The sequence below is a fragment of the Vulpes lagopus genome, chromosome 22, assembly GCF_018345385.1.
Source record: "Vulpes lagopus strain Blue_001 chromosome 22, ASM1834538v1, whole genome shotgun sequence".
Classification (NCBI taxonomy): Eukaryota; Metazoa; Chordata; class Mammalia; order Carnivora; family Canidae; genus Vulpes; species Vulpes lagopus.
In genome coordinates this window covers 15,574,351-15,601,726 of record NC_054845.1, presented here as the reverse complement: position 1 = coordinate 15,601,726, position 27,376 = coordinate 15,574,351, and the positions used below count along the sequence as shown (strand labels likewise).

At 40.4% G+C, this 27,376-nt stretch overlaps 1 protein-coding gene across 4 annotated transcripts in view; it reads left to right on the top strand.

The window, feature by feature from the left end:
• KLF7 (Kruppel like factor 7) overlaps window positions 1–27,376 on the top strand; it is a 91,028-nt gene that overhangs the window by 49,727 nt on the left and 13,925 nt on the right. The gene's annotated exons all lie outside the window — the stretch shown is intronic.

The window sequence follows — 27,376 nt, the reverse complement described above, 5'->3', positions numbered from 1 at the left end:
GATAACGTATGGGAGAAACTGAGAACCAGCAGTGTAGAAATGCTTTAGCCCAGGTTGTATGACCTGCTGTTGGCAGAATTAAAATTTGACCCAGGCCTCCTGTCCCTTCGGTTTGCATCCTATTCAATAGATCATCATCTTCTTCATTTTGTTTGTTCTATTAGTCACTTCCTGAATGGGTCATCAGTGCCCCTAGATGTCAGGCGCTGCGCCACTGAGTAAGCAGGACCTGGGAAAGGCATAGTCCTTCCAAGAAAGAGTGCAGAGGGAGACAGAGCACTGAATGAGAGTTGGAGCACCTAGCAGAAGTCAAAAGCAGTGAGGACAATTCAAAAAAAGTTGCCTTTCTCTTTTTTGGACAGAGTGTTTATTCGTGCTATTCATCGTTTCAAATGATGCCCATGTGATAATACACTAATTTATCTAAATAGAAGCCCTAATTCAAGGTCAGGCATATCAGCAGGATAAAATTAAATACCTCAGTCTGGAACGGTAGGGGGCCCATCGACCACTTTCAACCTCCTCAGCCCCATAGATAAGAATTCTTTGAATTTATACAATAGCAACTGAAATAGGGCAATTTTAAGGCATTAAAGGGCCTTTAATATGCTGAGACACATGGCTGCTAATGAAGTTTATCCATGTGTTGAGGCAGAAACTCATTAAAGCCCTATTATGGGATGGAAACTAGAATAAGGGTTAACTGTTCAGTTCACAAGGTGGAGAGAGTTTAATAGAAGGGTGTAATAGTTTGGTTTAGCATATTCAAGAGCTTAAGAGAGTTTGAAAAGAACGGGTGTGAATGAGATGACGGAAAACAATTGATGGGAGAATTTTATGATTCAAGAAATTCTTAGAGCTTCACCACATGATAATTTAGCAATATGTTAGCTCTTAACGTTTATGAAGATAAATTTCAGTAAACATATATTGGATGGGATGGCATAAACTCAGCATATACACAGCAAGCATATTTATTTTATTATTAGAATATGGTAATAAATGTAGGCTTCATGGAATGCCTATTCCAGATGTCCTTTTAATGGATAATTGGTAGTCATGAAGTAAATAAGCATGTTAAAATAAGAATGGAAGGAGAAGAAAAAAAAGCATGAAATTAATAAGCATTTCATCATAAACATATTTCTTGAACACCCATTATACTACACACTTTCCTTCCCCCTATCTCGGAGGGCCCTGCTTTTTGATGCAAAAACCTGAAAATGGTTTTATGAAGTCGCTATATTTGGAACCTGATCTCAAAAGAGGAAAGAACATGGATTGGGGGTGAGAGGTTGGAATGAGGGAAGAGAAAAGAGGAATCTCATTTCAGAAAAGTCTGTGGAAGTAATAGAATTTTATAAATTCTAAGATTTAAAGGTTAGGCCAGCTGTGTTTGATGGAGAAGAGAAAAAGAAGGTCATGAGTCGTTTGCGCAAATGAAGGAGAGACATTGGAAAGGCCAAGTGTGAACTTAAGAAAAAAACTGTTCTCTCTAATAAATAGATAATGTACAGAAGCTGTTTCTATTATAATAAACATGTTAAGACTGTGATGATCATGGTTATCCTGTACACTTTATGTTGGGAAGTTTGGGGCAATTAAGTGGAGCTTTGAAAAGAGTACAGGCTAAGTGATATTATAGAAATTAGCTGGGAGTAGACAATAGTTACATCATGTGTCTCCTGAAGTTAAAACAATAATGGAGTGATTCTGTTTGAGTCAGACAAAAAAGGAGTTTAAGAAAGTTGTGTTTAATAAAAACAAAACAAAGGAAAACTTTTTTAAAAAAAACTTTGGAATCATCCTTTTTAAAAGGTTAGTTAAAATATTAGGAGAGATGGAAATATATTTGTAAAATGATTTTCTCTGAAAAATATCCAGCTTGAGTTTAGTAGAAATTATAGTTGAAACCTCAAAAATGAATCAAGAAAGCACAAGCATTTCATGTAAGGAAGCCAGTTCCAATAAGCAAATAGGACTCTTTGGGAACCCAGCCTACTGTGGGCATCTATGGTGTGGGACTCAAAGCTCTGCTAGGTGACTCAGGTATTAAAAGATGAGAGCCTTGCTCTTTCCAACCAGGCAATGTCTATTTGTCCCCACCCTGAGGAAGGTGAACTGGATGGCCCCGAGCAACCTGTTTCCCAAAATCTCAGTTCCTTCTTCATGCCCCACCTAAGAACCTTACACCTGATGCTCGCCTACACTGGGTCACTTCCTGCCTTTGAAGCCTTCCTTTATTATCTTTTTTTGCATCAGAATGAAATTTCTTATTGTTATTATTTTTTATATTGAATTATGGGTGGCTGTTAGTGAAATTTTAGGCATATTCAAGCAAGTAGGGAGGCAAGATGGGGGTATGTTGGAAGCTGGGGCAGCATTTCCCACCTTCACTCCCTCCCCTCCTCTGTTCTGCTACTGGATTTTCTACATTTTTTAAGATGAACTTCTTTTCAACCACTTTTAAAAGTTGTACATTAGTTATTAAGCTAAATATTAGTAGAACCAAGGCCGTTCAAAGTAATCAAAAATTAGTGACTTTTTATTGTCCTGGTTATTTGGCGAACCAATGGCAGAGTTATTCCCCCTTCCTGCAGTATCTCCATGTGTAGTTGCCAATGTTAGAATCTGACTAGCTTATATAATGGAGGTCAGCCCACTTAAATTATTTAAGAGCGTCTGCAGTGAGAATAAGCTTTTCATGGTTTGTCCCATATTTCTGTTCACCTTTCCTTCTCCTTCACCATCTGTGCTGATTGAGGTAGGAGAGTCAGGGACTGTCCCAGGACTGGACATCCCTAAGCTTTTAGGGATGGAAGACCAGGGCACCCCATTACTAGTTCCTTACAGAGCCTGGGTCTAGCCTTGTCCTAAACTAGTCCTAGCTGGCTCATTCCCTTCTGGTCCCTGCTTTTTATTTTGGACCCTGTATCTTTTCCTATCTTCCCTTCAGAAGTTACCTGCATTCAGGTTAGACCCCTTTTATTTTGTTTGCAAAATAAAATGCATTTATAATTTAAAACTCATTTGATATTGTAAACCACTCACCCAGTTTCATAAAATATAGAGGCAGGCTTCTTTTGTTGTCTCTGCCATCAGACTGCACCTTTTCGTTACTATAATTGACATTAAATGTATGGAATTCAGTAATGTAAAACTGTGGTACGCATAGTGTTTTCGGGCAAAGTACAACTTTTTAGAATTCCAACTTTGTTGGGATAGAATAGCTTTCAACTGTTTCACTTAGGTTAGCTGAAGTTGGTAGAAGCCATCAATCCTTTTGTTTTAGGGAAGGAAGCCAGAAACCATCTTTAGCTGAGAAAGTCTTCTCCCTTCATGGTAGATTGTTACCCAACTAAGTGTGTTATGGTATATGATGTCTTCCTGTGGAGCCCTTGCTACTTTCATATCAGGGAAATTCTGTGAGAAGGACTATAAATTGTTCCCTAGTTGAAGGCACTGTTTAGTGAGAGAACTTCTGGGAGTTTAATGGATGCCCTAAAAAATGTAGAATTATATAATCTCTGCCCTGATGAACAGAACCCACAAAAAGGCTTGAAGGGTACATATTCTAGTATCTGAGAGGAGCAAGATGCAGGAGGAATATCCGAGAATAGCTGTGCAGGAGTCATTTTTAAAAGTTTTCTGTCTTCATTTTGTGTGTTTATGTGGTTTAATGTCATCTCACTGGAATTCATTCCTGGGATTATGAACTTACTATGTTTGAATCCCCTTACTGTGGGGCACATGCACTCTTTCCTTATACTCAGGTTCTCCTGTAGAGAGGAAATAATGATCATACTGAATTCTCAATTGGTCACGAGCTTGTTGAAGCCAGTATTGGTATTGTAAAAAGAACAACAAAAGATACATCTCCCTTCTCTGATATAGGTAATAAGACATTTTATGTTCCTAGCATTCAGGAGAGAGTGTCAGAAAATCAATATGAATAAATTCAAGTACACAGAGGATTCATCCTCTTCTGAAATGTAGCATATGGTGAAATGACTGTATGCATTATTAAATATTTTTTGCTTCACCCACATGTAAATATTAGCATATAGAAAAGGTACCACAGGCTACTTACAAATTTAGGCAGAAGGCGATTTGCTGGCTTTTTTATTTTTTTCATTCTTTGTTGTTGTTGTTGTTGTTTAGTGTCTCAAGGCTTACAGCTAATCTAAATTTGAAACTAAATACTGTCATTATGGAAGATTTTTTTCTGAGTTCTTCCAATTTCTCTGGGGACAAAATAATGGCCGCTCGAAGCAGTGGAGAAACAGTAATTAGGGCAAATAGTAATACTGTGCATGATTGAGGAAAATGTGAGGAAGGGAGGGAGAAAACGCAACAGACAGACTTGTACAGCCTGTTACTAGGAAACCACATCAGCATTAAATACAGTGTGCTAATTGGCTATCCTGTTTCTGCCTGGGTACCAGCCTGGGCCTGCTACACAGCTGTTTCTGCTCTTTCTGGTTGCTAGGTAACTGCATCAATTTTTTCCCCCTTCTTTGTATTCTGGAGGCTAATTGGCTACTTCTGCTCCTGGTGTTGCTGCTGGGTACCAGTCTGGGCCTGCTGCTCTGCTGTTTTCCAAAGGGATTTAAAGGGGGGTGGGGAGGAAAAAGGAAAAGGAAGATATGCTGGCAATTAATGGAGCATAAGTGCAAATTCTACACAATGTCTGGCACCTGCGTCCCCTCATCCTGCTTTCTCAACTAAATCCTTTAGCTATGAAAACACATTCGAATCTTGGAGTCTTTCTTTTCTCTGCATACCTTTTGAATATAACTTAAAAGAAATAAGACATTTGAAGACTACTTAAATGATGGATTTAGTCTTCTTAAGAAAGAACTGGCAAATTGCTACACATTTATGTTTGATAGGGGCGCTAATAGTATTTGCACAAACATTGAAATTACTAACTTAATAACAAGGCGGCATCTTTAGCATCTTAAAGGTAGTGCCACTTTATCTCTTAAATGGACCAAATTCTTTTGTAGCCATTCTTCTTGAAATCATACAGAGTGTAAAGTAAGAAATAAAATGGACTAAAAGCAATTATTGTTTTTCCCAACTGTTTTATTCATTAAAGAAGGAGTAAACGGAGACTTCTAGTCCCATGACTTTTCATTATGGATTTCATTTCTCTGATATGCCCAGTACATGTCTCAAATGCTTTTTGGTGGCACATTGCTTTACACAGAAGAGATGGATGTTTTGCACACCTTATAGCAAATGATCAAATGTGGTGCAAGATAAACCTAAAATCAGTTTTGCGATTTTAAAAAAGTGTAATTACTTTCTATCTGTTGTGTCTCCTATTGAAGTAGACGTTTTCCATTTCTCACTGGAAGTGTGGGGAGGAAGATTCTTCAGAAGTGAAGTGATGCTTCATGGAGGTTTCACTTTAAATGGTTGAGAAGGGGTATGCAAATTTAGGCCCCTTGAAGAGGCAACTTCATTGCCCTGCAGAGGAACTATTTTATTCAGAAAACCCGGAGCACGTTGTATGACTGTGCTCAGAAATAGTTAGGAAAGGCAACTCTTACTTGACACTGATGGCCCGAACAGGTTCTCCATACTAATGAGATCTACGACCCCCTTTCGAAAATGAAGCAGGAAGAGTTCTATTCAGAGCAACAAGCCCTGCCACTATCAGACAGGATCAGGCTCTGTGGAATCATTTCTGCTTAGAGTATCCTTAAAATAGGTGTAGAAGACCTCAAAGTAGGCTAGGATGATGGAGAGAATTTTGTAATGTTCCATAGATCTTCCACCAGCTAACCAGTGATAGCATTCATATTGCAAAAGAAAATCTGATCCTCAGAGGATGACAACAGAGCAGACAAAATACTATTTCTGCTACCAGTTATTAATCACTCAGAAGTATTTTCCCATTAAAGGACTCAGCCATTTGATTATGGGAGCCATCAGATGTCAGAACATACCTCCATTGCTTGACAAGTTTTATACTCTGACCTCGGGAGGAAGTCGTTTTGGTTGTTTGATTGTTTAGTCTTTGTTGATGACGGATTGTTAGAGTAACAACTTTCCATGTATGTTATGGATCATTCCTAGCCAACTGAAGCAGGATCTGGAGTGAAAAGGCCAAGGAGTCCTGGTGTTTGTCTTTTCCACCACTCTTCACCCATCCATTGGGTGTGGTTACATATCTACACTGTGGCTCTGGTAAGACCCAAGAAACAGGGGTTTTCAAAGGCCGAAGTAGTTAGTCGTAGCCCCAGCCTTGAATGAACACCAGTTCTCACTTCTGAGCTTCCTCTCTTCGTGCTCTGCTGGGTGGGTGATCTTTGTTCTTTGGATGAAAGCAATCTTGGGACAGCAGGCATGCTTTGGGGGTTGAGAAAAGGAAGTATTCCTCCTAGCTGCTTCAACCTCTCGATTCTCCTCAGTCACCTGCTTTGCTAATTCTCATCTCCACATAGCACTGCTACCTCTTCTATAAGGTTAATCAGTTGATAAGCCTAGAAAAGAGGAATCTGATGGCCACTGTCTGCCCAGCAGGGCTGCCACTAACCCATATCAATCCTTTGTGTGAATCAGAAGCAGGTGTCCCTTCTATGGGGCAGATGCAACCCTGTGCTGGAGGAGTGGTGCTGGAGTCTGTCCTCAGCCCTCCAGCTGGACACCCTGTGCCCACAACCTCACATGGCTCCCTCCTCACCACGGGAGCTGATCCACTCCAGTGGGCCTTCCCTGACCCTTGAAGAACTTGTGAGGCTAATGAGGTTCCAGCAGGAACATGAAAGTCACATGACTGTTTAAGGGGGGGGGGGTCCTGAGGCCTCCTCTCAATGGCTAAAGAGGCCATTATATGTGAGAGCAAACCTTTTAGCCCAGCCATTCTCCCCAATGTGAGATCATTAGTTGCCTAATGCAGTGATTCTCAACTTGGGCTGATTTTGCCCCTCAGGGGATGTTTGGCAATGTCTGGAGACAGTTTTGGTTGTCCATCTTGGAGAGGGTATTGCTACTGGCATCTGGTAAATGGAGGTCAGGGATGCTGCTGAATATCCTGTAGTGCACGGGACAGACCCTGCCACAAAGAATCATTGCACCCTGAATGTCAGTGGTGCCAAGGTTGAGAAACCCTGGCTTCGCACAACCTTAGCTGGCCTTTGCTTCTTCTCTTTGTGTTACTCTGCAGCACTTGCAAAATATTTCCTCATCCTTTTGAGACCGCCCACCAGGTCTTGGTTCCCTTTTATGATCTTTTAGATGTTGACTAAGTATAAATATTGTATAATTTATTATTTTGTCAGGACTTAGATGTGCTGGTTTCCCCTCTTATGACCATGAGGGAAATCTCTCCACCTCTGTCAGATGCTTAGCTTTCTAGATGTCACATTTGTGATTGGAACTCTTTGCAAGCGACATCCCCCTTACCCCCACCCCACCCTCCTTGCTGAAGACTCCTGACCTGTAATAATTTGAGATTTTGCTGAGGCAGGGATTTGAATCACATGAGCTGCCAGCCTGGTGTGTGGGAGGGAGGCTTTTCGCCAAGTGGGCTCAGCCGACTGGGCACTAACGATCATCCTCTACCTATCCTCTGCCGTACAGCAACCTGACTGAATTACAACGGTTTTTGCCTTGTGGGTAAACAGAAGGTTGATTGTTAGAGCAGAAGTAAGTGTTTTTATTCAGAAAAGAGAACTTTTATTAGGAAAACTGTGCTGCTCCATTTGTATGTGCCACTGCAGTGCCTTTGCTATCGTTCACGATTCCGGTTCCCACCAACACCATGTGGAAAGTACTGTAAAGCATTTTGAGTTCTCAGGGAGAAAGGTGCTATCGAAAGTGAAGAGATTTAAATGGCATTATCTAATGGACACATACTTTATGCTTACATTTTGTCAGGAGATGTGAATTATGCATTGGCCCTCTCAGCTACATTCACATGCATAGAAAATAACATTGTCAGACGTGTCATCCCCAGATACAATGGACAATATGCTATTATAATTGTATGGCATTGTCCTTGCTGTTTGGAGATAATACTGCTGACATGATTCCTCTCACACATGTGAATGTGGCTGTAGGGAGTACGTGACATCTGTGTCTTTCACACAGATTAGTTTATCCCTTGCCTCTTGGAGGGATTGCGATTAGTGAGCTGCCCTCCTGGGGTCGTGGTAAGTGCCATGTTTTGGATCACAGTTGTTATCAGACCTTAGTTTTAGGCCCAATAGGGAATTAGGAATATTTAGCTTGATGACCTGAAGAGGCAGTGGTTATTTAGACCACTCCCCAGAGCAGATGGGCTAAAGAAGGGGTAGGCTGAGGCATTCCTACTCAGATTGGCTTTGGAAATGAGAAGGCAATTGGGTACCAAACCTGGGAATGGCTACCTCCATATTATTGCTTTGTCCAAGTAAATAGGCACAATACTATCACTTGTATTAATCTTTACAGTTTACCAAGTGCTTTCACATACCTCATGTCATTTCACCCTCACTCACCTGTGGGATAAATATTCTCATTGCTCCCATTTTATAGATGAGGAAGCAGGCTCAGAGGATGATCTTTCACAGGTTTCTGTGCTGAGCTGTGGAGCCTACCTTATGTTGTTTATCCTTTAGATGCCTGTGTGTGTGTGTGTGTGTCTGTGTGCGTGCCTGCCTAAATTACAGCAGGATATAAATGAATTGAGGTGTATTATTATAGTTCAGCAAAATAAATGGCCTAATATTTGCCATTCTACTTATTTCACACATATCCTAAGTAACACATGAGTTATTATCTTACTTGTCCAATATGACACAAATTTAGAAGAGCTAAGAAAACAGAACGATATAATGTATAGGAATATCATATCTTCCTATATCCTGTCTATTTTGATTAGACTTAAAAATCCTGATCTTAGTTGTTTTATCCATTTTAAAAAAGAAAGCTGGTTTTGAAGATGCATATATATATTGGTGTATTGGTTCTGAAAGTGATATCTCAGTACCAGTGAGTTTGCATATTGTAGAAAATTTGTGTAGAGAATTATAAACAGAAATTCCCCTGAACCCTTAAAAGAATGCACCTTTGCCATCCTCATTTATTCTTAAACTGGAAAATCCAAATGGTGGTGCCTTCGGGTAGTTGGAACAAGCTATGAATGGATGGATCATGGTGTACAAGTTGCCCACTGCAGTCTTCGGTATACCAGAATTCTGGTAGGGGAGTGTGAATAAACAATTTGTGCTTTTATTTTAGTTTGTATGATAAATATGGAGTTAAAGATAATCTTGCTTTATCCCTTTTTCACCCCACTTTTTGGAGGATATTTATGGATGTATCAGATGTGTTATGGAGCAAAATACTTGGTCGATACAGGAATTATAAATTCCCTAAGGGGCAAAGACCCCAAACTCACTCAGGTTTAGATTCTGCTCCGTGTGTAGCAGTCTGTCCTCTATATTCACAACAGCTCAGTAAGGAAGAATAGCTGGTTCTACCATAAGGATCTACGGGAAACTCCAAGCAACGGGCACTTGCATTGTCTTCCAGAGATCTGCAGAAAGAAAAGGTTTTAACATCGAGACACAAATCCCTGGAAGGTAAAAGGAACATGTAACCCCTGTGGGCTCCATTTTTCAAAGATTGTTTACCTATAGATATTTATTTTTTTGGTCTGATCCTGTGTTCCTGTATATCTTTGTGCTTTTGAATTTACTTCCTTCTTTTATTTATTTACCTGCCAAAGGAATAACCTTTATAAATCGTTATGGTTGGCAGGGCCCCTGATCCCCATTTGATATTTGCCCTTTGCTTGCCTGGTTTGCTGCTGGGCGTGTAGAAGGCGTGCTAACCCACCTGCGTGACTTCCTGTCACCGTGCTCAGGTCTCCAAGTTTTTCTGTGGTCTTCTTTGGTGTCCATCTTCTCCACAAAGAATGTTTAATAAGCAGAGGCAGGGACTGGAAAGAATCTTTTCAGCTAAGGAAACCTTTCATACTTCCTTCCCACTATTGTCATTGCTCGAGCTGGAAAGACCCTAGGCACAAAGCTTATGGGATCAATTACCACCAGCTCACTGTTAACCATTTTTTTTTACTCTGTTGTGGGAAGAATAAAGCAATAATTAAAATTAACTGAACAGCTTTTGCTCTATTGAGGCGTTAAATCTTTGTGTAAACACAATCACATTGTGCAAACATAGGTCTTTTCAGCTGGCTGATTTAGACAGTGAAGCCACTGAAGTTTTGAGGTCTCTGGGTCAAGGGCCCCGTTTTGACACGGTTTGAAAGGTCACCTGCTCATTTGTGTCTCTGCTGCGCTGCACAGAGTGCCCTGAGCGGGTGTGATCTCCTGCCCGCCGCCGCAGCACAAAGAGGAGCGGCTGGCATTTGGCAGATAGTGCAGAAAACTACGCAAAGTGCAACTCTGGCGCCCGGGGCGGGTGGCCAGAGCTTGCGAGCCCCTGGGGCCCAGGCACTGAGACAGCTCGAATGTGGAGAAAACAGCAGTTATAAAATATAAATGTGTTTATTATTACACTGGGCCCATGCTCTATAATTTTACACATACTCATATCTGTGATTTACGGCCCCAGCTCCATACGGAAAAGTGTGCTAATTTACCCAAATTGATAGAGAGGCCTCTGAAGATGATCAAATTAGAAGCAACAGTTTAACGGAGAAAGAAGGGCCTCCTAAAACAACAACAACAACAGCAACAACAACAACAACAGAGTGGCTGCTGTGTCAGAGACATCTTTTGTTCGTTTAGTTTGATAAGCAGAGCTTCACTTTAATTATTCATGATAATGCTTGCCCTGGAAGGAGGGCGCCTCCCAAGTCCCCACAGCGCCGTGAACACCAGACTACCCTGCCCGGCTCTCAGCGGGCTTTGTCACGCTTTTGCCTGCGGGAGGTGAGCGGGCTAAGGGTTGGGAGGTTCTCAGACACCTGTGGCCCTTTTCTAGGGAGCACATGTCAAAGGTGCTGCCCCAGCAAAGGAGGGAGGCCCAGTGGTCCCAGCCCTGGTTTGGGGCACTCCCTGTACTTATCAGGCAGCTTGCCCGTGCTGTACCCGTGGCCGTGTCCTGAATCCTCCCAAGGTGGGAGGAGAAGCTGTAAACCTGGAAGAGCCCAGGGGTACCCAGCTATAGGTGCTGACCTGACTTCTGAGTCTGGTCTGCCTGCAAAGCCAGGTCCCCTGCAGTATTCTGGAATTTCCTAGGAAAGAAGCCAGGAAGAGGCCCCAGGAGCACAGACCCCACCCTGCTTCCACTGCCGCCCATCCCATTTGTTGTGCTTTCAGCTCATTTCCTGGTCCTTACGGCAATTACCCTCAGCATTTCCGACAGCTTTCCAAAGTGTTTTAGTCTTGGCAGAATCTTGAGTTACTTGTTCTGGGGGCTCCTCAGAAGGAATGCACTTTGGAACAGTATGTGTTAGTTCCCGGGTACGCTGGAGCATCCATGACTCATGCCCTTGCAGGGAAACTTCATGCAGACAGCCTACTGCCAGTCCAGGAGAACTGGATGGGCCACTTTTACTGGATGGGCACTTACCAGCCTATGGAAGCCGAATGGCCACCCAGTCTTCATAGCAGAACCCCGGGACACATCCCTGACACATACCCTTTCCTTCCCTTCTTATTCAGTCAATACCCATATCTTATTGGCACTACTTTCAAAGTGTGGTTTGTATTTGTCCACTTTTCTGCGTCTCTGCTGTGAGGGACAATGCCATCCGTGTTTCAGCCACTGTCTTCTGTCTGCCAGTCTGTGTAGAGCCTTCTCAAGGGTCCTCCCACATCCGCTCATTTCCCTCTGCAGCCCATTCTCCATTTTGTACCCAGAGTGATATTTTGAGAATTCACATCTGATCGTATTATGCCTCTACTTAAAAGTTCACAGCAGCCACCATTGTTCTTAGGATAGAGTCCAAATTCTTAAATGTGGCCTATAAGATCAGTGTCCAATAGAAATAGATAATGCAAGCCATGTGTATACTTACCTATACGTTTTCTGACAGCTTTATTTATTTTCATTAGTTTATTCATTAATTTACTTATTAATTGATGTACTGATGAATTAATACTGGACTTTAACTCAGTATATCCAAACTTATCATTTCAACATGAAATCAATATAAACAATCGTTAATGAGCAATTTTACATCCTACTTTCCAGACTAAGTCTTTGAAGTTCAGTGTTTATTTTACATTTAAAGCACATGTCAATTCAGATTGTTCACATTTCAAGTGCTCAGGAGGTACATGCAGCTGGTAGCCACCACATTGGACCATGCACATCTTTTTTTTTTTTTTTAAGATAAAGAAAGAGAGTGAGCATGCATGTATAAGCAGCATGGAGGCGGGGTAGAGGGAGAGAGAGAGAGAGAGAGAGAGAGAATCCCATGCAGGCTCCACTCCCAGCACAGGGCCCAATGTGGGCTCAGTTTCATGACCCTGAGATCATGACCTAAGCTGAAATTAAGAGTTGGATGCTTAACTGAGCCACCTAGGCACTCCTGGAACACATATTTAAGCCCTTGTGTGTGGTCCTGTTTGATTCTCCAGCCACGATGTGACTTCTGTCCCATCTGGGCTTGGTGTGGGAGAGGATATGGAAGAGGGGTTGAGAAACTCACCCCTGCTAAAGAGTTGGAGGAAATAGCCCAACAGTGGGCTGACTTCATTTTACATGTCTGTTCTGCAGGGATCTCAGGCAGTTGGAGGTATGGGTTAAGAATGAAGCCCTTGCTTTGCTATTGCCCTTGGGGGGTTTCCATTTTTGGTTTATCTAGGGCTAAGTCAGGCTGAACAGATGTTTTTTGAGAAAGTAAAGGGATTTAAATGGAGAAAACATTGGTAAAGCTGCTATGTTATATTCTCTTCTGAGGGAAAATAGCCTGCCTATCCCACATAGAGGTCCTGTAGTGAGCAGCACTGCTCTGTGAGCTGAATATGGGCCTGGGGGAGTGGGTGTGAGTTGTAGTTCACACCCCTGGCTTTCATCTCAATAGATTACTTATTCACTTTTAAAAAGTTAAAACAGTAAAAGGTGAAAGATTTAATAGTGAAAGGGAATATAAGGGAAGGGAGAAGAAATGTGTGGGAAATATCAGAAAGGGAGACAGAACATAAAGACTCCTAACTCTGGGAAACGAACTAGGGGTGGTGGAAGGGGAGGAGGGCGGGGGTGGGGGTGAATGGGTGACGGGCACTGAGGGGGGCACTTGACGGGATGAGCACTGGGTGTTATTCTGTATGTTGGTAAATTGAATACCAATAAAAAATAAATTTATTTAAAAAAAGTTAAAACAGCTATTATATGGGTGCATCTAAATATTTCTGACATTCTTTCCAGTTGAAAGATTTGCTTTATCAGAAAATATTTCCAAAGGGAATGTAAACATTTATTCTATTTTAATTACTGGCATTTCAGTAAGTCAGAGTGAGGTAGTAGTTAAGCCTGTGGACTGAAGATAAGCTGCCTGAGTTTAAATCTTGACTGTACCACTTATGAGGTGGAGAACTTGGTGAGTGGCTTTATTTCCCTGACCTCAGTTTTCTCATGTGTAGTGTGGGGAGAATGTGTCTCACAGGGCTGTTGAGAGGATTAAAGAAAAGAATATATATAAAAGCCTTTAGTTTCCTGTAGTGCCTGGAACATATGGAGAGCTCGCTAAATATTGCCCCAAGATTTGTAAAACACTATCATTAATTGTAGATAGCTGAATGGGGCCACACTCTTGGCTCAGGATGTCCATTCAAGGTACTTTCTCTTAAAAGATACATTTATTGTCTAGTTTTGTGTATAACATTTTGTGTCTTTCTCTCACACTTAGTTATCTACTCTACATATACCTCTGTAAGGAAGGACATTATAGACATCTCATTACAATTTGATTCTGCTGTCTATATCTCCAGTAGGAAAAGCCCAGCATATTTTAGTGCATGATGTGTATACCATATTTTATTGGTACACAGTATCTGGGCTTTCTTTCTATATGTGGCATTGGGTTTGTATTGTTTGGTCTAATCCCTTTGGCTTTCTAATCAATGACCTGTTGCTGGTTGAAGCATTGGGGCTTGGGGTATTGAATTAAATGAAAGACCAGCCCCAGGAAGTGGTTTGCTCCTAAGACCGTAACACTGATCCCTAATCATTTTAGTAAAAAACAGTGACTGTTGGCCCTTTATTCACTAAGAAAGTATGTCCAGGCACTAGGTGTTGATATGAGCCACCTTGCATAAAGGGGGATTTTTGTTTGGAATATTTTAATAACCACCTTGCCTGTAAGTGCTTACACAGATAATCATCTCTTCAGACTTCACAATAGTCCTAAGAGGCCAACATCAAAGAAGGGGTTAGCTCCACTTTGCAGGGGAGGAAAGTGAGACTCAGAGAGTATGTAACTCTCCTAAAATCACATAGTAAGTAGGAAGAACTAGGACTAGAACCAGCTCTCTTGACTGTGAGTCGTGTGTGTGTGTGTGTGTTCTCTACTAAAGTGTATGTGCACACAGGCGACACCGTTTACAGGAGCTCTGAGTAAAAGAACTATGAGATGTGAAATAATGTTTATACTGTAAGTTGGGGCCATTTAGGCCTGCATTGTTTTCATTCATCAGTTTCTGTTACCTTTGAATTATTAAGAACATAGAGGAAGCTATCTGTAACAGGGACGCAAGCTAGCAGAGGCTTTAAAAAGATATGTTTTTTCTACTCCACATAAAAATCCAGAATCTCAGACAGCTGTGCCCTGAGAAGATGTCAGAATCCCAGACTCCTTCTATCCTGTTTTCCCCTCATCCATAGGGTTTCTGTCCTTCAGGAATTGCCTGTGTTCACACAATTCAAGATGGCTGCCACCAGGCCTGCTTTCCAGGAACCTACTTTTCATGCAGCTATTTTGAAAGGGGGAAGGGGAGAGGATGTCCCAACCTTTTAAAGTACAGCTTGAAATTGCACTTGTCACTTCCACTCACATCTCATCAGCCAGAACTTAGTCATATGTCAACACAGTACTGCAAAGGAGCTGGGAAACAGTCTTAATTTGGGGTGGCAATGAGCCCAACTAAAATTTGGGGGTTCTCTTACAAAAAAAGGGAGAATGCGTACAGAAAGTCATCTGGCAGTTGCACTAGCTCTTAGTCTGAAGAATAGTTTCCTTTTAGCCTGTAATGTAGACATTTGAACATGAAACACTTGACTTCTGAAATTCTAAATGTATAACATGGGAAAGGAGAAATTTTAGTATATTCTACTTTGTGGCACATTGCAAAATCAAAATAACTGCACGAAAACTAGGTTCCTGTGGAATGCCAGAAGTTCTGAATGGAAACTTAATTTACATTTTGCATTTCATGAGAACAGTGCATTACTGGAACAATATGAAGTGAATGGGAAGTTAATAACAAGAGATCAAGCTTATAGAATCAAAATAACATGTCTTAAAATTTCTTGGACTTTTTTCCCCCTCGAAGTATAAAGTCACATTGCCTTGACACTTTTGTCCCAGGATGAAAATTAAGTAGAAGAATAAAGAGAATGTATTTTGTAGCTGTGGGCTTAGCACAGACAAAATTAAGGCTGTTTAAGGTTAGAGGTATACAGGCTGACAGATTGTGTGGGGGTGTTTCTATATATGTGGGTGTCAATATGTTTGTGCTGAATTGTTTGCAGATTTGGGGGGGATGTCATGTGTGTGTATGTTAATGTAGATTCCATGGGTGGCTTCAATCATTGTGTTTTCTTCCTAATTATTCATATTATGAAGCAGCAGAAAGAGGATGTAGGAGGATCTAGATTACTGTGTTTAAAGAAGGTTTGAAGAAGGACTCATAACATATGTATGTGTTCGTTCAGTCAAATGCATCAGGGGTCTTTGACATGTTTTCGGCATTCTGAGTCTTGGAAATACTACTGTGAATAAATCTGATCTCTGCCCCTGAAAGAAGCATTTGGTTTTGTGAGGCGATAGCAGGAAAAAATGACTGAAGCAGTGTAAGACTCTTCTATAGGGAGTTATAGGAATAGAGAGGAAGGAACACTCAACTACCAGAGCTGATCTAGAATCACTTCTCAGAGGATATGCTTTTTTAAAGTACTAGTGCCACATATTGGGCCAGGCTCTGAGGATACAAATATGCAGAGACATGGGATCTGACCTCAAGGCAGTCAGTCTCCTGGAGGGAATACCTGCTCTTCGAGGCCCCACAGGGTCTGGCTCTTACCACCTCTCCAGTCATTCTTGAAATTCTTCCTTATATACTCATCCTTTACCTCAACTATGATAAACCACTGTCACTCATCTCTGAGTCTTTGCACATGCTGTGGCTTCATGCATACAAACAAGTGGGACTTCTTCACCTGGGAACTCCTCTAAAGCAGAGATCCTTTGCTATTAGCTTTCATCTCCAGCATTGTCACTGCTCAGTACATATTAGACTAATAATTAATGTAGATTGACTCCAACTTGTCACCTTAAAGAGGCTGTATTTTCACCATTAGTGAATGAGACCAGAAGTCTAGACATTTGACTTTGCCTGCTCACCCAATGGACAGAGATGAAGTATTTCAGAGTTAATGCATGTTAGGGCTTTTGAATCTGGAAGGCAAGGTGGTAACAAAGCTTTCTGTACTGTTAATTTTTGATTGATCACCCGTCTATTAATTAGCAAGCATCATATGGAGTACATACAATGTGCCTGAGCCTGTGCTAGACATTGTGGGTGATGACAAAGAAGCAACTGAGAATCATCTAGCCCTGTGCTTGGACACACATTGTTTTAATTACATTTATTAAACTGGTGGTATTAGGTGTCCCAGTGTTAAAAGCACTTTCTATGTCATATGGGTGGGGAAAGCAGGGCAAGGGATCAAGGCATAGGAAATTAAATATTTCACAGGACATAGTAAATAAGTAGCCAAAGAGTGCAAACTCTGACAAGACTGTAGATTTCTAAACAGGAGGAACACTTTAGGACGGGATGACATGTGGAAGACAGATACATTCTAGTAGAGGACATTCTAGTAAGTGGGACAGGCTGCGGAGGCAGCTTCAGGATGCTGGAGAGAGAGGGGCTTAGGTAAGGAGGAGTGGGTAGGTTAGGGTAGAAAAAATAAGTGAGGTAGTTTTGTGAACATCTCTTTTAAGTATATAGGCAGTGGTATGTGAAGAGCATCTGTCTTAGGTTATTATTTGTCAAAATAAGACACTTAAATTTTTCCTTTGAGTTACCCTTTTCTTACACTTCATAGTTGGGTATGGTACATATTTAGGTTGCTTTAGCTAATGAGGAAATTCAGTCTCTGAAAAATAGTGTTTGATCATCTTGGAAGAGAGTTATGCAGACAAATTGATGTTTTAAAGCTTGGCTGATTTAATATTTGCCTCTAAAAATCTCTAGAGAATTAGATCTATTCAACTTGAATAGTAGCTGGTCCAGAGGAGGGCCCATCTCTTTATCATCTCTATGTAAATTATCCGATTTGGGTTTCTTGAGGATTGATAAAGTTACCTTTTTTTTTTTTAAGGGTACAGGGCAAATTGCCTATAAAATAATCATATGCGTGGGTCACTTTCTCTCCACCATCTGCATTTATATAATCAAGGAATAACAAAATTAGCTGTAGCTTAATAAGAACAAATTCAGGATGCTGAAGCCAATCATGTGATAGCTTCCAAAATTATATCTGAGATGGTTTTTGGATTATCCACTCCTGTGGGTTTTCTATACCATTGGTGCATCTCTTTTCATATTTATCAAACATGTAGCAGAAAGTTAACTTTCATCCTAATAGTAAATGATTTGCATTTATATTTTCTAGTTTTTAGTTAGTGAAAAGTTCAGTATGCTTAGGACAATAGATTAGGCATAATCAACTACTGTGATTTGTGCCAATCAATGACAACCATGGGTCCAGGGTCTGGTGAGGTTTGTTTCAGCCTCTCTTCCCCACCCACCTATACTATATTTCCATGCACCCCCTGTTTCCATGACTTTCGGATTTACTAATCTCACACTGCCCTCAGGCCCCCTCCAGTCGTCTCCAAGAGGTATGAGGTAATGCTACCTTCCCTCAAAGCTGTTTACTCCGCATTTGTTCTTTTCCTTACTACTACCCCTCTCCCCATGCAGAACAGTTTCTTGTGATACACACTTGAAGCCATACACCTGAGTTGCTAAATTCAGCAATGAATTGGATCTTTGAGGGAAGGGTTCTTGTTCTGTGTTGGTTTACTTCTGAAAGGTGCCCATCTGCATTAGAGATGTCACTTTCTGAGTGGCTTTTTGATAACTTCCGATATTAACTAAGCTTGGAACATCTGTGGAGCTAAGGTAACATTTCTTTCTCTTCATTCTTAAAATTAAATTTCTAAAAGTATTTCAAAAATTAGTAGTTTGGTCATTGTGGTAGTCATAATCTGTGCCTGCATACATCCTCTGCAATATGGCTATCTTTACATTTGAATGCAAAAAAGTAAAGATTGGCTATGAATTTAAAATTAATATTTTGAAATAATCAAGTTTCTATCTAAATACAGTAAATTGAATTGTGGGAAAGTGGCTTACAGAATAATAACTTGAATATTAAGTAGAAGAAGTGTCCTATAAATGGATTTTCAACCATTTCACATGGTGTTGTCATTGTCATCTTAACAGGAAAAATGATGAATGTTTTAACAACTATTTTCTTCATATTTAGCTTATTTCTAGCTTTTAACTTTATCATAACTTTGGTAATTACCAAAATATACTTAAGTTTCCAAATTGACATTAAATTTTCTTTGGCTTTATCTCTGAAAAAGCTGATAAAATAATTTTTAAAAGTTAATCTTGAGGGGTACCTGGATGGCTCAATTGGTTGAGCATCTGACTCTTGGTTTCTGTTCAGGTCATGATCTCAGGGTCATGGGTTTAAGCCCCACACTGGGCTCTGTGCTGCGTGAAGAGGCTGCTTGAGGTTCTCTCTCTCCCTCTCCCTGTGTTCTTCTCCCAGTTTGCATGCACATGCACATGGTCTCTAAATAAGTAAATAAGCAAAATCTTTTTTAAAAATACAAAAAAATATTAATCTTGAATAGCAACAACAAAGACAAGGATAAAACCAAAATAAGAAAAAAAAAGAAAGAAATTAACCTCCTCCATGCCAGAAAAGCATGTAGTTTCCCTACATGATCATGCTTATCTATTTCACAACTTGAGAACATATAACTTTAGGTATGAGTGTTGGAGTCTAAATTTATAAGTGAGTTTACAGTCTTTTGAGAATTTCAATAATACCTATCCTACAACTTGTGGGATGTTGTTTTGGAGGGAGAGTATGAGTTATACCTCACTCAGCCCCCTAAAAATATTAGAACAGTGTATGCATTTTTAATTAAATAAATATTCAGTTTGACTTTGAGAATATTATGAGACCCCTTGCCATAGGAGAAACATGCTGTGGTTTATGAAACACATGCATTGGGATCACAGGCTGCATGTTGAAAAAACTCCAGTTGCCAACAGCTATACTTAATCCAACATCTGAAGTAGTTGCCAGTTTTCATGACCAATCCAGTCTTTCTCCAACATTTCAAATAAATTTACCAAAAACCTAACACCTCACTTCCAAAGAAACTTCTTGGAAGAAGTTAATAATCATTAAAATTGGAAGCTGGCCCCCAAAGATTTGCTTAATCTTGTGTATTTCCTGGCTGTGCTTCACAGGGTAAGGTAGATCTGAGAAGTGATGCTTGGGGTCTATAAGTCTTGTGGAGAAACCTTTCCATGCTTGCCCTGCAAACAGACCTGACACAGTCTCTATGCCCATAGCCTTCTCCGGCCTTCGAATGCCTGCACACTGTCTTCCAATATCACCATCATCATGATAACAACTTTCATGCATTTGGAACTTTGTAATTGACCAATCACTTCATTATGCTAGATTCCATTGAATCTTCATAACTAAAAGGGAAGTAGGACAGATTTTTTTCTATTCCTTCCCCACACAGTTAAAAACAATAAATCCGAAAGAAGTTTACTGACTCTTCAAAACCACATTGCTATTAGGCAGCAAAGGTGAAACAGGAAGAATCTGACTTTTGATGGCTAGTCCTTTTTTTTTTTTTTTGATAATGAGCCCATTTTTCTCCAAGAGAGCAATGATTCAGATTCATTGAGGCACCTAGAGATGGCTGCCCTAGTGTTCCTACAGAGTTTTAGGGATTCCCTCCTCTACATGTCATGCACATGCCTTTATCAAACATGTGGGCCTTGTGTAGTTTGTATACATGCATGGGGCTTCACCGTGGGGGAACTCCTCTACTACAGAGACCTTTGGTTTTAGCTTTATCTCCAGCAGTGTCATTGCTTGGTACAGATTTGAGCCGACAATTAATGTAGATTGAATCCAACTTGTCAGGCTGAGAAGGCTGTATTTTCATTCTCAGTGGATGAGACCAGAAGTCTAGGTATTTGACTTTGCCTGCTCAGCCGTGGACGGAGATGAGATGTTTTGGAGTTAATGCATGTTAGGGTTCATGGATCTGAAAGGCAAGGTGGTAACAAGCTTTTTGGTCTGGGCATGGGGAAAAGTTTACACTTGAGGTGATGATGGGATTTCCCTGGAGAAAATATATTTTAAAACAGTGCTGTTTAAAATCGAAAGCAAGTTGTATATGTAATTTAGAATTCTCTAGTAGCCACATTTTTTAAAAAGTGAAAAGGAATAGGTAAAATTAATTTTAATAATATTTTACCTAAACTAATATATCCAAATTATAATCATTTCAATGTCAGGTCAAGGTGAAAAAATTAATGAGATATAGCTTACATTCTTTTTTTAAACAAAGTCTGAAACCCAGTGTGTATTATGTACTTATGGTATATTTAAATCCATATGCTGAATTTTCAGTGGTTAAATTTAAATGTAGTCCTACCAAAACAAGAGTATAAAATATCCTTTATAATGTTTCAGTTTTTATTTTAATTAAAAATAAATTAGAAGTTCAGTTCTTTAGTCACTTTGGCCACGTTTCAAATGCTCATAGCCACATGTGGCTAGTGGCTACTATCCTAGACACCACAGATGTCAGTAGTTATGGGATTATGTCAAAATTCTTTCCCACCCGTCTCCATATTCTGAAGTAGGAGCTATTCCTTATTGAGGGTATAGTTTAACTTTTAGAATATACATTTTAAGCAGCCATCTTAGGTGGTGATCCAGGCTGTAAGGATTTAACCTGACCTAGGCCAGTTATTTTATTAGTTGTTTTACAAATAAAAGAAAAGAGGAGAAGTGTGTGCTCTGTGCAATGACTGCTGCTTTATGCAAATTCAGCCACTCAGGTGTCCCAGCACCTTGAAGGTTTGGGGTAAGCAAGTAATGGATGAATGAAAAAAAAAAAAAAAATCAATGTGTAACATAAATAAATGTGTATTTTGTTTTATGTAGTTGTTGTAAAAGCTCCTGAAGTTCTGGAAAAGAAAGCCTTTGTCTTGTTTTCCAACAATCACCTATCTCAAATGCCTTGATAAAAGAAAATATTGAAGGTTCAGCTGGAATCCAAGAGAGCTCAGAGCCAGTTTTCCAAAGCAGTTAATAACTTGGGGTATTTTTTACTTGCAATTCATATACCCTGAGAAGGGATGGCCAAGCTGTGGAGTGCTGTTTACTGCTTACTCTTTTTCCAGTGTTAAGAAAGCTTAGTGACATTTTCTCTCTCTCAGTGTCTTTATTCCCCAGGTGGCTTAAATTCTCTAGTGCTACTGAGTGTGATGTGAAAGCAATTGCTGGGTTTCCTCTAGATGTACTCAGTGGCAATACAAACCCATTATGAAGTAAGTGTTCTTCCTCCTATCCTTTTTACTTTTTCATTTCCTGATCTGCAAAATTTCAGGTTCCTAATCCAAGTCCTAAGGAGACCAGGACTTTGACAAGCCCAAATAATAAAAATCCAGTAACATTTTTTTAAACGTAAGAAGCAATAGATAAAATTAGTTTTAACTGAAATCTGGGCATGTCAAGGTCCTAGTCTCTCTAGGAATCGGATTAGGAACTTGAAAATTTGCAGATCAGGAAACAAAAGCAGAAAATTTGCATTAACGATGTATATTTTCAAGGCACTTTTAAACCTGGAATGCACAATTCTGACATGTTCATATTTTATTCTACGACCTATATCTTAAAGGCAAATTTATGGTGCGGTACATTTGACGTATCACTCATGCTCTTCCAAACACATATTCAGTGAGAACCTTTATAAATGAGTTCCATAAAATGACGCACTTGGTTTCCCAGAGGGGACGTTGCTCAGGAGACTGTGGTCCCAAGTGTGAGCTGAATATTACAGGAAGATTTTGAGGCTATGCCTTTCTTTAGGCTGGGGAAGATCACGAAGAAGTGGAAGTGATCTTTGATGGTGAAGGTATATTTAATCCATTGTAGTTCCATACTTCATTCCCTGGAGTAGAGGATTGGCCAACAAATGACATTTTCTACTCTTAAGCCAGTTCAATTCATAGAAAGCCAGGGGATGAAATCACACAAGCTGCCCTACCCTCTGTGTCACTTGATTCTCTGTTACGAACCAGGATGCTTTATTCATTCACTGCATTGAGCCAAGCCCTGCTTTAGTGCCTTCAGTATTACAGCAAACAAAACAGATGCCTGCACAAAACTTACATTCTGGTAGGGGAAGCAAACAATAATACAAAAACAATATGTAGTCTAATTTCAAAGTAATTAAGTGTTATGGAGAAGGGGATAGAATCTGCTGTCTTATGGAGGATGGTTGAGGGTAAGGCTCTCTGAGGAGGAGACATTCTTGAGCAGGGACCTGAATAAGGTGAGAGAGCAAGGGTTAGTACGTGCAAAGGCCCTGAGAATGGGGGTAGGAAATGAGATCAGAAGACTCTACACTACGGGGCTGCTGAGGCTTTTGACTTGGATTCTGAGAATGACAGGAAGCTACTGAAACATTCACACTATGATTTCTTCCTAACCTTGTTTGGGTCATGAACTTCTTTGGCAGTCTGGTGAGGTCTGTAGAATGCTTCATAGAATGTTTTCCAATGCACAAAATCAAATCTAGAGGATGTCAGAGAAACCAGTTATATGGAAATATATCCCCTATGAAGGACCCACCCACACTGATTTATATTTTCAAAGGACTGCTGTAAGGAGAACGGACTATAGGGCCCAAGTCTGGAAGCACTGAGACCAGGGAGCTTGGAACCAAGCTGTTTCCACTTACCCTATGGGGCAGTGGCCTCTAAAGTAAAGTGTACAATGCAGTCTTTTTGAATGCAGGAAGAAAAATGTAAAGCTTCGTTTGTATTTAATTTACTCCCATTCTTTTTAATTTCTGTATTGAAAGCATATTTTACAATACCCTAATATGTTAGGACATCAGTACATTTGTACAAGTCATGACTAAATCTACTTGTATTGGAGGTGCATGTTCAAAAGTATTTATGTACATTTTGACCAATCAAATTTGATGATCGTGATGTGGAGAGAGTTACTCTGTAAGAAACTAAAAAAATGCCATACTGGTTTAGCCCACATTCCAATTCAGAGGCCATTCTGTGGGAGAGCATGAATTCTTGCCATGATTCAACCTTGCTAAATGTCAAGTCCTGTTTCTCAAGCATCCTTAGCTCTTCTTAAGAGCCCTCGTACGGCTATAAATGTATTTACACCTGATTAGACCTACTATCACCTCTGAGGGAAACACGTCTCCTGGGGTTAATTTCCAGAGAGGAAAAGTAGATCCTGATATTCCCCCTGCAATTCAGGAGGGTGGGTTCTGACAGTGTCTCCACTTCTGGCCCTGTGAACTGTGCAGGCATTGGCATGCTCTCTCATCCATCCGGTTTGTTATGTGCCCGCCTTCATCCACACACCCCTTCCAGACTTGAGCCCTAATGTTTTAAGCCTTTCTCCCATCTGCCTGTCTCATATAGACCTCTCGAGCATTTTTGATCGTTATTATTGAGTTGCAGTGAGCTGAAAGGCAGGCATTATCCCAGGTGCCATACAGTATAGCATTGGGCAAGGGTATGCCACTTTCTGTCTTCTACCCAGGAATAGTGCCTGGAGTGGAGCAAGAAGAGAAGGAGGGTGAAAGAGAGGGCAGGATAAAGGAGATAAGCTGATTTTGCATGAAGTCTGCTCTAGTTACAACTGCCCACCCTTTTCTCTTTTTTCTTCCCTCCTTGCTTTCTTCCTCCTTCCCTCCCTCCCTCCCTCTGTCCCCTTTCTCTTCCTTTCTTCCATTCTTTTAGAAAGAAAGCCATTCTTCTATAGAGAAAAAAAAAAAAACCTAAGCTTTTTATGAAACACACAGAAATCTTTAGGTAGGCTGTTCAGATGAAAACTAATGCATCGTGGATATAGGTGGCTCTGCCCCTGACATCAAGCAGTGGGTGCTGGTGTCTAGGGAGGTGTGATCTTGGCCATGCAAAGTACTGATAGAGGATTTTCACTGCTGCCTTTCAAGTAGACACTGGTTTACAGAAGCCAGAATGGAACCTAGAAATGAGGCCAGCCTAACCCCACCATTTCTGAGCCTTAAATATGAAGTCTTATTCCCAATTTTTAATATTTTTTCCTCCTCTGATTTCTGAACTCTGTCTGTATCAGGCACTGCCCCCTCATTTGGTCAAGTTCTTTCTTGGTTATTTTAAAGTTAATAATAGTGAGTATTTGCAGAAATGGCAACTTGTAGGTAAATGAATCAGACACTGGAAAAATAGCTTGATGAAGCACTGTATCTTGGCTAAATATTAGGACCCACAGGAACTGCTTCTGGCTGCAAGCAGGAAACAACATTAGGTGATACAATTCAAAGCCAAGTCAAACTATCTGTAGTTTCTGTCTATACACTGGCAAACAGGAATACTGAAATAGCCACTGGATAGGATAGTTGGTTTGTGCCAGAATTAATTGAGTCTACATTAGTTTCTGGGAAGTAACTAAATCCTTAATTATCAAAATAAAAAACGAAACTATTTTAAAAAAATTCAGCAAGGGGAAAACCAAACAGTTTGAAATAACAATTTTTCAAACATACCCAAAGACATCTACTTGAACCTCCATTTTCTCGCTGTCCTTCCTGTGTCCTTCAAAATGTGGTTGCCAGTGATGGACGGGTTAGTTCGATTGTGGGATTGATTTTGGGGACTAGATGTCTCTGCTTGTTGTTGTAGAATGTCATGGGATTTCTAGATGCCTTGTTGCATTTGGGGTGTGTTTGGTCCCCGAGATCTAGGAACCTCCAGTTTTACTTGCATTTGAAGGCCTTGTGGGGAGGAATGTGGAGGGCATTGTGAATTTCTAAAGTCTTTGACGTTGCCTCATTCTCCTTTTCTATTTGTGCCAGATTTCCTTGAAGTAATGGTGCCTGGTGGGCAATCAATCACATTAAGTAAATGATGCCAACACGCCTCTCAGGGAGGGCATACCTCTCCAACTGGGGTCTCTTTAATTCCCCTCAGCATCCCAGTCCTTCAGAGTAGATCTAAAGAACACTCTGTTTTTCTGGCACATTTTTTATCAGTACGCTGAGAAAATATTTAAAACTTAAAAACACTATTTTTCCAATATTTAGGTTGCCCAGAGTGACTCCAGACTCAGCTGTCTGGAACCTGAGCTCTGAAAGTTTTGGGTGACAACCTTTACGCAGCTTCTGAGGGCACAGGTGTACATGAGAGAAAAATAAATTGAAATTATTTACTGTGTATCAGGCTCAGGATATGTGTCCTACACATGACGATATATTTAAATCTCACAACAAACATGGGAACTCAGTCCCATTTGACAAAGAAGGACACCGAGGCATATTCTGTAATGAATTCCAATCCCAGGTGTGTTACTCCAAAGTTGATTTGACACCCCACCCCCTTCTGCTACTTTCTCTTCAGCAGGTACAATTTTCTAAAATTTTGGCTTTAAGGATCCAGAAGGTGAACTTTTAACACTGCTCAGTGATTCTTTTTTTTTTTTTTTTTTTTCTGATTTCCAAAAGTGAATGGGTTTCCTCCTGTGCTTCTAGCCCTCCTTCATGTCCTCTTGGTTCTCTTTAAAAGAAATGCCTGTGTTTCTCATTCCTCTCTCCTCTATGGGCCTTATAGAGCAGTGGCTCACTAGGGCATCGATTTAATGAAATAAAATTTTCAATCATGTTTGGTTCAATTCTAGGTGATACAAATAAAGAATTGTGAACACTTTGTAGTCAGGTTTAAAGGGAAGGAAAAAGGTGGAAAGAAGAAAGTGGGTCAAGTATAGTACCTGGGCAATGTCTCCTTATGTGCTGCCTAGTGAAGGTCTAGCTATTAAAAATAGAGCAATAATGGGGCAGCCATAGTACTACTTTGGCACCTGTGTATCCTGAAATTTGAGGTTTGGCAATTTATAACATTTACCAGTGATGTGATGTGTGTGCCAGACAGTGTTCTAATTAATATATGTTAATATATATGTTAATATATAATATATATTATATATTAATATATGTATTATATATACAACATATATTATATATATATATATTAAGTTATGCTCTCCAAGCACTTTGAGTTACATACTACTATAATCTCTAGAAAAACAGAGACACAGATAGGTTTGTTAACTTAGCCCAGGGTTGGGCAGCCTGGGTGGCTCAGCGGTTTAGCATAGCCTTCAGCCCAGGGCATGATCCTGGAGACCCAAGATCAAGTCCCACGTCGGGCTCCCTGCATGGAGCCTGCTTCTCCCTCTGCCTTTGTCTCTGCCTCTCTCTCTCTCTGTGTCTCTCATGAATGAATAAATAAAATATTAAAAAAAAAAAAAAAACTTAGCCCAGTTAGGGGCAGTGCTGAAAGCTGGGCCCTGGAAGGTCATCTTCAGAGCTCACAACCACTGTGCTAACCTGCCTTTCAGTTAGGAGGGCTCAGTAACTCTCAGGATTTCTTAAGACTATTTTTCTTCTTAATCAGAATCAGCCCACCATACAGTTGGAAGGGTAAATATTTGCCATGTTTGATGACAGACGTTGATGGGTTAAAGAAAAGGTCTAAGGAAAAATCATGTACTTTCTCTTACATATCCCTCCATCTGTATTTACTGTGCAAAAAGGTCACTTGAGCACAAGAGCTCAAATTTCAGTACTTACAAGCAGCTTCAGTGTGGCAAAAACCTTGCTCTACAAATTGGCTTTAAAAATATTTTGTGATACTCTGTATCTCTCTCTAATATGAATGCTCTAGAGCAATTAGGTTATGGGCTTCTCAAACAGGACTTTGTGACTACATTCTACATAAACGCCAGGAATCATCAGGTGATCTTTGTTTTGTTCTCGAATGGTAGTGCTTTCTCATGACTGTCCATCCACTCCCATTTACTGGAAGGAACAGTGGTTCTGGGAGAC